Below are 14195 nucleotides of genomic sequence, written 5' to 3'. Positions count from 1 at the left end.
AGCATTTTGCATTAGCATTTCTCCCTCCTCATCCTGCTTTTTCTAGCATGCTTATCCATTTCTTCTGCAAGGCTTTATTTTCAGTTATTCGGGGCCATATAAATACTTCTTGATTTGTACAAGTAATTTCACCTGTTCCCAGGTGATTTCTGACATTGAAAGTAAATGACTTCATGCAAGTACATTTCCAAAAAAACTTCTGCACAGAGAAGCTAGCTCACTTTATGAATGCCTGCATAGGAGAGAGACATTTTCCAGCTATGTATAAATAAATCTGCATATATCTTTGGGATATTTGTCACATTCACAGACTTTATTATTTTTTTTTGTTAGATTACTTTTCATACCTAAAATAAATTGCCTGACAATGAGCTGCAATACATTAACTTTCAATGAAGAATGAAATCAAAGGGAGGAATATAAAATTATAAATAAATGTGTAAGTGGCATTATCCTAGCAACAGGAGACTTATCATAGTCTAGTTTGTGGGGGCATGTGATTACATTCCCATCATCATTTATATGCAGAACAACCCCACAGCAGTTCATAGAACCCTTTTCATTAGGCCTGTGTTCCATAGACTGGATGCAAACACCTGCTTCCCGTAAAATTTTACAGGTTCTAATTTATGAAAAACCTGTTGATGCCTACTGATTTTTTCTCAGCACTGGCCTCTGTATAGAATAAGTTGAGTTGCAGTCAACCCTATCTATGGAGGCCTCTATGTTTGGGGAAGAAAGAATCATCCACAAGTTTGTAGACTGTGTCTTGGATGGATGCTACTTTCCTTACTCATTGATCTACTTCAACTGTATGCTCAGAATTTACCATTCTGCAATTACTTCTGACTCTGGGTTAAGAAGCACACTCACACAGACTCTCCACGTATTGGGAGGTAGTTGGCTTATTCACAAGACCTGTTCTTGCTCTTCATTTAATTTCTTTTTCATTCTGCCTTGCACCATAGTTATTTACATAGGTATCAGAGTACCTGGCACAAAGTCTGTACACAGGTGTATGCATACATTGTATCTACTGAAGGCTTAAAAGCACTGTGCTATATGTTATTTTATATAATCATCTCCAGATCTGAGAAGTAGATGCTCTTATTCTCCCAATAATGGAAATTTAAAGAAAGATGTCAATGTAATCCAGCAAGTGAATTTCAAAGCCAGGCTTTATAATGGAAGGCTTTGTGCTCCAAAGGTCACATGCTAGACTCTTGGGCTGACCTTCTGTCTTTCACTCTTAGTTGCCTGAGTGGATGCCTATCTCCCCACCCAATGTGAAGATTCTGGTATTCTGTTCTCTCTGCCTCATAGAGTATCTCCTATGGGCTTGACTCCAGTAAATGCTATTGGATTCAGCAGGATCCTTAGCTTTGGACATTGGAATTTCTGATCTAAACTTCCTATATTCAGACCAAAACTAAGAAAATATATTTCACTGTACAACTAAATCATTAAAGCAAAGGGAAGACACAGAATCACATATTGACCATAGTCCCAGTGTAAGCTTCTCTTGTAATGCAAAAAGTTAACAAGCTTTGGAAATTATTAAGAGAAGTTGACATTTGAGAGAGAGGAACTAATTAAAATCCTATGTTATTAACACTTCAAAAGAGCCTGAAGAAACTGGAAGAGTTGTATAAGAGTAAGTGAGATGATTAAAGGTGTTTGTGAGAAAGTGACTTGGGAATAAGTACAAAACGTGTAATTTAAAATTATGTTTTATATAGAATAATTACTTATTAATTTGAAAGATTTTTATCACCTATGAAATGGGTAGGCACACATACTTATCATTGCCGTATGTTCAACACAATAAGATCTTTCTTAGCCAATAAGATCTCTCTAAACCAAGTTCTGGAAACATCAAACAAGTATGACTTAATTCTGAAATCAGAATGTTTTGTTTTGTTTTCTGTTGCTTATCAGGAAATTTTACAACCTCATTCTTCCTTTGAACAAAGAAACCTTGCACACTATCATGTGTAATTAATGCTAAAACTACACTGATGTTTCTTAAGAAAGTAATCAGTAACTAGAATTAAGATAAAAATAATGAATAGTGTTCTTTTAATGAAACCATCCCATTTCTTATGAAAATATGCTTTTTTTTTCAAGAAAATGCAATATTGTAAAAGTAAAAGCTTCCATAAGTACTGGCATTGTGGGACACTGCAAAGAAATTGCCTTAAAATGCTAAAATTAATCTTTTCATAGAAAACAAAAATATGTGAAGATATACACAATGTTCAAACGTTCAAAACTTTTGAACAAATTGTAATTTATATCCTGCTAGTAACTAGAATTGAGAGATATCCTTTCTTTACAAATATTCTATAAAACAAAAAGATTTTTTAAAAGAAATATGGACATCAATGATAAAACAATTCGATTAATACAGAATTCTAAAGATCTGATTTTTTGGAGGGGGGTACATCAGTAGCCCATTAAATTGTTAATGGTGCTCAAACCAGATGGTCGGGTTCTTAAACCAGTCCCTGGATTAATATTCATTGGATAGCCTGTCAGCCTTTGAGCATGATCTACTCTAGTTGGACCTTAAATGATGCAATCACTAAGAATTTAAATTATCATGATAGTCCATTCTTTTCCAAAGCTTCAAAGTGAGGAGCCTGGGATTGTAAAAATGTTTCTTTAAGGGATATTTCTCCAAAGATAGCAGCCTAACTCAGACAGGAAAACATTTGGTCCAACTTATTTATTATTACAATCTAATCATGTTTTACCACTGCTCACAGGATGTTTCGGAAATTATATTTACAGCTTTAATCAAAGGGCTACCATTAATGCTTATTTAATAATCAGTTCTTCTTTGATTACCTCTATTGTAGAAATAAATATGATTGAGAGAAGATAGGTAGTGGTAATTTCCCTCTTAAACTTCTTCTGACCTGCACACTTGGTTTTCCTCCTTAAAATTTTACCTTCATAAGTAAAGTGGTGAATTGGGGCTCATTAGAAAATTCAGACATGAGCAACCTTCCGAGTGCACAATAACCTAGAGGGCTGTACACGTAGTCTTTTGGGAAATGCTTGTCATTCTAGCTTTACATCAGCCCAGATGGAAGCTGAATCCAGCCTGGATTGACATAGAACTGGGCATTAGGAAGATAAACCATTTTAACTCTTGGTTTGATCGGCACTGGAGATAAACACAGAATAAAATGAAAAAGCAAAGAGAAACAACTTTAGCAGACTAATAATTTTAATTATTCCTTAATCAACTAAGTAGCTTGTCACTGTTCAAATCATTCGAAAGACATTTAGGAAAATGGATTCAAATAGATCCCAATGGGAGACTTTAGCTTTTCTCATTGTGGAGAACAGTGAATCCAGATTTTGGAGGCATTGCTCTAATAACACATAATGTGCAAGCAAATCACTGAAGGCGAAAAATCTCTATATAATTAAAGATAATTTCTCTTAAGTTTAGGGTTCTATGACAGTTGTTAGTTTTGTAGATTTATCAGATTTTCCTGAATAGAGATATCATATCTCGAGCCACTTTTTAAAAAAGTGTAAATCCAATGTGTCCAGACACTTAAATACAGACTAAGCAGGTTTTAATTATCATTATTCTCCTGCTAATCACTGTGAGGTACTACAAAAGTGTATGTGTATTTGGTAGTGGGGATTGAACCCATGAGCACTTTACCACTGACCTCTATCCCTAGCCCTTTTAATCTTTTATTTTGTGACAAGGTCTTGCTAAGTTGCTGAGGGTCTCACTGAATTGTTGAAGCTGACTTCATATTTATAATCCTCCTGCCTTAGCCTTCTGAGTCACTGGGATCACAGGTGTGTACCACCATGCCTGGCAGTCCATCAATTTTTTTAAAGAGAGAGAGAGAGAGAGAGAGAGAGAGAGAGAGAGAGAGAGAGGGAATTTTTTAATATTTATTTTTCAGTTTTTGGTGGACACAACATCTTTATTTTATTTTTATGTGGTGCTGAGGATCGAACTCAGTGCCATGCGCATGCCAGGCGAGTGCGCTACTGCTTGAGCCACATCCCCAGCCCAGTCCATCAATTTTTTGAGGGTTACTTGACATTTATAATTCTTTCTTTGTGAATTGGTTTTATTAATATTTGTGCATTTTTTTCCATCATAAGTGTTTTATTGACATAAAAATCTTTTAGAATTCATCTTTTATTATAACACATTAAAAGTAGAATTTTTTTCTAATTTCATTAGACAATTTTAAATCTCTTGCATTAATAAGTTTTAATCTATTCCTTTGATGCTTTTCTTAGGGAAGCCTTAAGTTACTCCCAAATTATACAAATATGTACTATACATCTGTTTTGAGTATTGACACGGGTCCATTTGTTTTTACATTTATATCATTGATCCACTTGGGAAATATTCTGATGTAAAGGTGTGATAAATGCAGAGGTCATATTCTTTTTACAACTGCTTAATGAGTTCATTATACATTATTTGTTTAATTACACTTTCACTGCTATGACATAAATTTATCATATGCAAGTCCTACTATATGACTTAGTATTTTTTCATGTAAATTTTATTCATTGCATCAAACTGCTTTTTTCTGTATTAACAATAGTGTTACACTGTTTTTATTTCAAATTGTATATTTTATGTCTAGTGAGGCAAGAAAAGAAATTGTTTTTCTTTTTAATTCTTTTTTTGTTTGAAATTTCCTACTTTTGAAAGTTTAATCATTCTTTAATAAACTCTCAAATTCTACCACAAGTTCATAATGTATAATTTGAGGAAAATGTGACATTTTTAAAACAATAATCTTTCCCATTCAGGAATCTGAGCTTCAAGTTATTTTATCCATTTTAGACCCCTGAGTAGAACTGCATAGTTTTCTTCACAGGAATCAGAGTATTTATGCTTGTGTTTGTTTCTAGATATAATTCTGGTTGCTATATTGAATGTATTATTTTTCTTAATATTATTAATGTTACTGGAACTTTCCACAAACTAAAAGTAATAAAATTTTTATATAACCTCTGTCTTATATCTCCATTCTTATTTCATTAACTACACTTTCTAACCATTTCCCCCTACATCCTATCTCTTCTAGAGGATGTCTTTGCTATGAACCAGTCTTTAATGGAATCTTTTAGTGGTTGTTTATTAAATCAGATCCTATTATTGGGGCTGGGATTGTGGCTCAGTGGTAAAGCACTTGCCTAGCATATGTGAGGCTCTGGGTTCAGTCCTCGGCACCACATAAAAATAACATAAAGGTCATTGTGTACACCTACAACTAAAATAAATATTTTTTAAAAATCCTTTTGTTTTGAAACATGTATTACTTGTCATTTTTAAAAAGTCATTAAATTACTAGTTCACTATGATTTTTTAAATTTTTATTTTTTTCTTCCAATTTTGCTTTATATAATTGGGTGGATATAAATTAATGTACTAGAAACTTAAGCAAGATACACTAACAATGTAACAGAACCTGATAACTTGATTTTTTTAATTGTTCTCAAATTCATTTTTTAATGTTTCCATTATGGTGCTCATAAGGAAATTAACCAACTTTTGGACACTATATCTGGATGTCAAATTAAGTATCTATGATGTACTAAATTATTTTATAAGGCAATTATGAAGAATCTTCAAAAAAATTGTGGTTTATATGTAGAAAATTATTCATGTCAACCATTCAACTCAATATAAAATAAGAAACATTTGAGTTCTTCTCCTTTTGCTAATGAATGGCTTTTAGCTGTCATATCACTGAGTTGAACAAATAAGTCACCTTTGTATACGTAAGGAAAAATAAATACATGGTAAATGGATAAAACATTACTACGACATCTTTACTAAACCATCTCTACTTCTGACACTTCAGAAGCTTAGACGTTTAGAATATTCTTGCATGAACACCAAGAAAAATTAAAAGAGAAATTGCTTTTGTTATCACAACTATAAAGTTGTGTAGTTATAGAAGTTCTGCATTTGTATACAAAACATAAAGCATGTGTACCTTTATTCTCCCTACTGATTGTTGCCAGTCACCTGGTAGGACTTAACAGATACCTTTCCAAGAAGCAGAGACTGAGATGTGTAACTACGACCTCAATAACCTCAGCACTATGCTAATGAGAGATGCAGTATCTTTTTGATATGGTTCAAGAAAACAGGGAAAGAGCTCATAAGAAAGAGAATGAAAATTGTTGAAACTGAGAAATCACTTCCGGTTAAGCCTCACCACAGTGCCACCTTCATTTTTACATAAGCATAGTGGCATAATTAAACTCAATAAATCAGAAATCTTTTTTTCTTTCTTTTTTTATTCTAATTAGCCATACATGACAGTAGAATGCATTTTGACACACCGTAAATGCATAAATGAAGAATAAATCAGAAACCTTAATATTTAAAATTCATGATGGCCTACTGCCAGCAGGAAGGGCATAATGACATCATATTTGTGATCACATAAAACCATGACACTCCCAGGAGTGCATTGTTGGTGGCTGACAACCCCAAAGATCCTATGAGGAATACAGGTTGATGCAGTCAATGGGGATATTAACTGGAATTGTCCATGTCTTGGAGGAATTGCCAGTGGCCCTGTGGGAAACAGTTCAAGTTGGCCTCTTCCTACTTCCCCTGTAACACAGAGGATACCAAGGGATCAGTCTGTGAAGACTAATTCTATGTAATGCAGGAATGCATGCAGAAATGCCTGACATCTGTCTCCAAGAGGAGGAGGAGGAAAAGGAGGAGAAGAAGCCAGTAGAAAGTGTGAGGCCATTGCCAGCAAACAGGAAAGGTCAAGCTGATGAAGGCCAGCGAGGCTCTGTGCTCCGGTTCTTACACTTCAGAGTAGCATGGATCTTTTTGCAAAAGCCTTTCTGTTGCTCACCTTCTAAGAAGTGTCTTCCCCTCCATTCTGTACACTGTAATATATGAAGTAAATTATTTTGATGATCAGAGATCTTGGCCCCTTGGCATAAAAATGTGGGGTCTGTAGATATGTGTGTCCTACATAAACCTGTCAGTGAATGTAGCTGCCACCTTCAAATTCTCTTTTCTCACACTGCTTTGAGTTATGCTACTTTGACATAATACACTGAATATTCTCAGCAACAACAAAAAAATCACTATCCAGGAATATTTCTTGTGAGTGAGCTGATTTCTTCTGATCTATCATATCCCTTTTAGAAGATTGGATTCCTCTTTGGAAAATTAAATAGAAATAAAAATATCTTTATTTGAAAATGCTGGAGTGGGATTATTCCTAACAGAAGAGGCCAGATGGTCAGAGCTGTAGTTCTCAAAACCATCTTGCTTTTGGGTATATGACAAAAGAATTTCATTTCTGATAGTTTGATTTCTATATTTGCATAGAATTCCAGGTTTTCTACCTTTAGAAGGTGGAGATTTAGATTATTTTATTCCCAGTTCCTTTCTTAGTGGAAGGAAAAGCTAGGTTTGACTTTTTTAAAATCCTTGTTTGGGGCCTGTGTTTATACTTCTTCTCAGTCTGGTCAGATGTAATATTCTTGAGAGGTTGGAACCTAATTGTTTCCAAGAGAGGAAATAGTGTCAGTGAAGTACTCAATTATAAAGGAGATGAAATGTCTTCAAAGAAAAAGTTACTTTGCCTTTCAATTATCATCATATTAACAACCAAAAGAATTAGAACACACTGGAAAGGGTAATATTCAATCTACTTTGCTAGAGTTGGTTTATTGACACATTAACTCATTTTTAATAGAAAAGGGATAGTGCATCTTAGTTTGCTTACAAGCTAGGAGATCATTTTGAATTCCACATTTTCTGACTGCAAACAGAATATAGCACTTATAACAGGTTATAAACACACTGGTTTTCAAGCATAGAGCCAGCTCCAATGATAATAATACACTATTTTAAAAGACCTAAGGCGATGAATTCCATTTCCAGTGGAAAGAAAAAACTGTGCAAACAAATTTAAAACTACTTTTTTTCTGTGCCAGTGTTATAAAATGTAGCTTTTAATAAAAGCTTGACTCAAATGCCAGTAACTTCAGAAAATAATTTGGGTGGAGAGAAGGGAATTATTTCATTTAGGAAAAATAACCACTATCTTTTTCCTAATCTTCAATACATTCAATTTAAACCTATACAGATGCTGTTAACACTTCACACAATTGCTATTTACTGGAGGAATAACAAGATCTAAATCAATTATATTTAACAATCAAAACACTGGGTCAAAGTATAAAAATACCATCCTACTTTCCCCTTCTAAGTTTCCAAAATATCACATACTTTCCTCAAACCTCTGCAACCGTCCAGGAGTTTTAGAAACTGTTTGTACATGATCTTAATTCCTCATCCCTGGCTATTTGGACTTAGTGACAAAAGATCAAAACCACCAAAATGATGGTTCACTTGAAGTCAGACAAGAGACCCTGACTTAGTTAAGTCTCAGGACAGTGACGTGGTTACTGGCTTCATGCAGGAGGGTATCTGAAGGGTCTCATCTTCCCATCACCTACACAGTCCAGGTGACAGATATGCATGCACAACAGAAATCAAATTGAGTCCTCATAAACCAAGTCCATCATACATATCATACACGCCTGGATCTTTTTTTTTTTTTTTTTTAAATCCATTTCTTCCAGGGTCATAATGTCCTTCAGGTGGATGTTGTATAAGGCCTCTGTGACTCATCCTGATTTGTTCCTCTTCAGTCTGCTGAGTTGCCAGCCTAGCCTGGCCAGGCATTGGATGATACACTAGCCCTGGAACTTGTTCTTGATAAGGTGGTGGCAGCAGCTCCTGATCCAGTTCTATCCCCTTGCCAAAAGCTAGCCAGGCTGGACTGAAACTGGCTAAGCAGAGAGATGTCATCAGAGGTGGGGGATTTGAGGCAGCTCTCCATTTTCCAGGGTTGGGGCCATGTGATCTCTGCACTGTTCTCACAGTCTTCCTTTATGAATTTTTAAATTTGGGATAATAGTGAACTATTAAATTGCTTTTCATCATATATCAAAAAGGGTTTCTTTATTATATTATACTAATCAATTTTAAAATATTGAACCATCCTTGGTAATATGAATCTTAAGAATGTATTAAATAATGGAACAACTGAGAACATTTAATTTTTATGTATTTGAAGCTGAAAATGAGTCAAACACAAATTTCTAGGATACTCAGGGTATTGATAGTGCTCCAAAGACAACACTATTTTTTGTTATGATACATCTGTAATATATTAATATTGATATATATGGTATATAAAACTATGATGTATATAAAATATCACCATACTTTATTTTCCTTCACGTAAATATTATATAGAATGTTGGGACACCTAGTACATTCTAGGAAACACGTACATGCTTTATTTATAATTCTATTAATTGATAGTTCATCTTTTATACTAATAGTCAGCTAAAATTTACATGTAAACACAAAAACTATCTATAAACTAATCTTTTGACAGTACTTTTACAGCTTCCAGTAAAGTATTGTATATTATAACAAAGAACCAGGAAGAGAAAGCTAATGACTTTTAACTAGTTCTTTGTCTTATTTTCTAGAAAAGTGACTTTAACAAGGGCATACTTTAAATAAGGAAGAATAAATAGTTGATAAGAGAATATACTGTGTATGTGATCAGTGCAGCTGATATTTGTGTATTATATAGTGTAATCAATTTGTATACCTATAAAATGATTATGTGAGTGCAGAGTGATCTGTGATGTGCTAGAAATTCTTCCGCTTCTGTTTTTTAACTTATTGTGGCTTTAAAAAAACATTGATGCAGCAGTCAATGGCATTGCTTTTCTTCTATGAGAACAGGCAGGTAAACTTTGACTTTTCCTTGGAGTAAGGTTCCTTGGTATAACTGGAATTCTGAGCCAGATAACCATGGCGTGTGTGGGGACCGCCATGTGCACTGCAGGACGTTGAACAGCTTCGCTGACTTCGACCAATGGATGTCAGTAGCACCCTCCTGTCATTACAGCTGCACTGTCTCCAGACTTTGCTAATCCCCCATGGAAGACAAAATTGCCCCACTTGAGAACCACTGCCTTAGGAAGAGAGAGTGATGATGGACACCTTTGAATTAATTTAATCTAGTGGAGTAAAGGTAATAGACTGACCGGCTTTCTTGCACTTACCGAGGAAACACACACATGCTCATTCTGAGGGCGTATGTATTTTATTTTTCATCACCTCATCCTTCCCTGTCCCCACACCCTCTTTCTTTCACTCTGTCTCTTTTTTCCCCTTCATGGTTTCAACATTAGTATCACACATGTCATACAATCTTTGATTTTCTTTTTCTTTTTAACACTTCTGTTAACAACTGGGCCTTTGGGGTCTCCTGGGGTTTGCACCACCAGTTGATACTTTTGCAGCTCTGTGTTATCCACAGTCAGGACTGACTGCTCTAAGTGGGATGATCCATGTACTTGGTAAGGACTAGAAGCAGCAGTGCTCTGCTAGGGCACCTCTGAAGAGGAACAGTGATGTTTGAGAGAGACAGGGAAGAGAGAAGAATGCTTCTTTACTGCTTTATATTAGAAACATAAATAATTTCCCTCAGTTAAAATCTGCTTGGGATGGAGAAAACATGTCTAGTTAAAGATGATCATCTTGTTTGGGTGTGTTGGTACAGGGGAGGCTGAGGCAGGAGGATTGTGAGTTCAGAGCCAACCTCAGCAACTTAATGAGACCCTAAGCAACTCAGCAAGATCCTATCTCTAAATAAAATATATTTATTAAAAAAAAGGGCTGGATATGTGGCTCAGTAGTTAAGTGCCCCTGGGTTCAATCTCTAGTACCAAAAAAGAAATTTTTTTTTTTAAAAGATCATCTTATCTCAAATACCTGATCCCCACAAATATATATACCTATGCAAATTTATTTCTATTTTCTTTCAGAAATCTTACAGGTTTTGTGACTATTGGGAGAGGTAGACATGAAAACAATTATATGCCAACATTGTAGTTGACAGTGTTCTAAGGTACATAAACAGCATTTATTAGTTTTCTAGCTATTAAAAAGGAAAGAAGTAAAATATTAATATATATTAGGTTGTTTGTAGTCTTGATCAGAGATTCTAACTGAAAGCATGAGAATGTGGACGAATCGATATTTCGTTGTGGATCTATGCTGAATTCAGGGAATATATTCCAAATATGTAATAGTAGAGTTGAGAGTTGTGAATCATAATGGTATGCCCATTTGTCCTTTTAAATTATGTTAATTGGCCAGCAGAGAAAAAAGGAAAAATAGTTCAGAAAGGTGGTATTCGAAAACAAATGGAGAAGAGTTCAAAACTGGTCTTTCATCATTGCAGAGGTAAAAGTGAAATACATCCAATCATCTGAGACTACTTCTCTCATTTAGCTTCGAGAATCCTAGGTTTAATAATGCAGTAATGACAGAATGTTGGAAAGGAGAGAAGATTGAAGTGAATGAAATGTTCGTAAAATAGAAAAGCTGGTTTCCGGGAGATTTGCGTGTCCAGGTTTACTCTTTTGCTTCCTTCAATGTAGAGTCTTACATTCTTTTTGCTCTTTACCTTTCATGCTAACTTGTAATAGAATACTTTCCATGCATTAAAAAGGAGAGAAAACAGTCCTTTCAGACTTACAATTGTCCTTTCATCTCAAGTTTGCCTAATCCTTGACTTTAATGAGGGCACCTGCTTATCCAGGGAAGTAGAGCCCTGTGGCGGTGCCAGGAGGCAGCCCTCAAATTCCATGCAGTAGAACCCTTTAATCCTGAGGCTTCAGAAAGGAGAACATAGGGTTTTGTCTAATCTAGCAGGGAAATGCTCTCCATGACTGCCTCATCTTGCTGGATCTTAGTGTGCATCAGTGTTGAAGCTCTGAGAAGGCAAAGACTGAACGAACTGCTTAACTTTGCTTAGCCTGAGTTTCCAAAACATGCACACAGAAAACTATTCCCATTAACCTGGGTTGGGTGTTCTAAGGAATATAATTTTAAAAGCACTGATTAAATAATGGAACCCTCACAAGGTAGTTTCATTATTCAGATTACTTGGCTGAAAGTGTTACCCCCACCCTACAAGGTCAGGGTCATCAGCATTTTTTATGCCACTTCAAATTGGGATCTGAAGTCAGGTCTGAGTTTGTATATTATAAAAATAATCCCCCCAGGAAATTATACTTCAAGATGCCACCTTCATTTTCTCCCGTCACTCTTAGTGCCTGTTGACCAGCTGCCATGGAGGCCAGTAGACCATGAAAGAGATTAAAGGGCTAAAAAATCATTCTGGAGAGCAGAGTCACCAGGTCCAGGTAGCTGCTCTTGATAAACAACAGTGGTGAAAACAAATTCTTTACTAAGTAGATCAAAGGAGCGAGTAAGGGCATACAGACACGGAGAGAAGCCCTGAGAATAAGGAATCCTCCTTTCTGGAAATGAACTGAAGCTGTTTGGTGATGCACCTTCCCAGACCTTCCCTGTCCTGTCCCTTCTCTGTGCAGGTCCCATAACCCACCCCCATCCTACCATGCTCCCCAGAGCCCAAGAGACGGCATCCTCACTTTCTCTCTCCTACAGAGACCTGGGCACGGACAACAGAGGTGCCAAGAACACTCTCTCTCCAGCATCTGGACATTTCTAGTCTGGCCATGGGCGCCCAGGCAGTCCTTTAGAAGGAGGCCCTGATGGATCTTTGATATCCTTTCTTTCTTCCTTTGAAATGATCCCATTGCTTTGCCCCAGTGATAGACTGTTAGAAACGACAACAGAGAATCCCTTATCTCCATTTGCCCTCTACTCTTGAGATTCAGGTAGGACAGAGAAACTCAGAAATCACACCAAGTGCTGCTGTTTTTACCCATATGTCCTTTTTGAGTCCCTTCCCTTCCTCAGACACTACCTGTTAGAGAGAGAGAGAGAGAGAGAGAGAGAGGTATGGGTAGTAACTTTTTAAGGCTTGCTCACTTTGCCTTACCTCCTCTGACACTCTCCTCTCTGTGAAGCAGTAACAGGAAATCTCTCTAGTGGGCAGCACCCTCCCAGCCCACTAGAAGGGTGCTGCCTGTCCTCTGAAGTATCACAGCACTCCTTTCTTAACAACTTCCTGGCATCCCCTTCCCTCCTTCTAGGCTTATGTTTCTTGTTATACAATCTCTCTGACCCGGTTGCCGAGCTCTTGTCTGGCAGGCGCACTGTTCATACTCTGTGGGACACAATAAATTTTGGTGCTAATTGCTTTCAACTTTGGCTTTCTTGATGTTCTTTAGGAATTGTGATTGACAGGCCCAAACTTAGTAAATTCTTCCATCATGGCCACTGCAGTCTATTTTAAGACTGGATGGTGTTGCCTAGAATTTTTCTGTGCTGCCTCCCCCATTGGACTGTATACCCTCAGGGTGCATGGACCTCGCACAAAAGCAGACTTATTATTGGCACCCATGAAGATTTGGTTAATGTGAACAACTGAATCCCATTCTCATGCCAACACCTGTGGAAACTTGTCCTGCCACAACCTGGAGTACTTTCCCTCTTCCCTGGGCTTTAATGATATTTCATTCTACTTGGTCACAGGCACAGGATTCGCTGTGGAAGATTATCATTGGTTTTGTACTTGCTTGCTTTCCATCCCAGGTGTTTGTGCCCCGAGAGCAGGTGTGGAGTTGTATCCATCTCTGCTTCCCAGGGTCCCTGCCTCAATGTGAGAAACTACTCAATGCTTTGCATTTAGCAGGGGAGCTACTTACTTACAGCACACCCAGGGGGCAAAGATGTGTGATCTGGAGAGAGAGGGAGAGGGAGAGGGAGGGAGGGGGGGAGAGAGAGAGAGAGAGAGACTGACTTACAATCCAGTTCATGAAGCCCGACCCAATCTAATCATTTAAACAGTGTTTTTAAGTAACCCACTTTTTAAAAAAGTCTCGGACATTCAGATTTCCTAATTACTCTCCCTGTTCCCCTCCAAGACAACCTGGGTCCTGGTCCTGGTACCTCTTGTCTCCATAGTGATGTCTTTTGTCCACTTGGTCACTGGAAGTCAGTGATACCTCTAACCCAGGTCTGTGACTGTCCGCGCTACCTCCAGCTTGACCTTGTTCAGCTGCTCCTGACACCATGGCTCCTGCTGAGTTCTGGCTGTGACTCCTCTTTGCTCTCTGGCTTGGGATGACATCCTTCTGGCTCTCAGCCATTCAGTGCCTCTCACAATCCTGCCAGTCAG

At 37.0% G+C, this 14195-nt stretch overlaps 1 protein-coding gene and 1 pseudogene across 6 annotated transcripts in view; one reads left to right on the top strand and one right to left on the bottom strand.

Moving 5' to 3' along the window:
- Pde1c (phosphodiesterase 1C) overlaps positions 1 to 14195 on the top strand; it is a 503259-nt gene that overhangs the window by 352953 nt on the left and 136111 nt on the right. The window lies entirely within an intron of this gene.
- LOC114096220 (RING finger protein 11 pseudogene) lies at positions 7696 to 8957 on the bottom strand (annotated as a pseudogene).

Source organism: Marmota flaviventris, chromosome 1, assembly GCF_047511675.1.
Source record: "Marmota flaviventris isolate mMarFla1 chromosome 1, mMarFla1.hap1, whole genome shotgun sequence".
Classification (NCBI taxonomy): Eukaryota; Metazoa; Chordata; class Mammalia; order Rodentia; family Sciuridae; genus Marmota; species Marmota flaviventris.
This window is presented reverse-complemented; position numbering and strand designations above follow the sequence as displayed.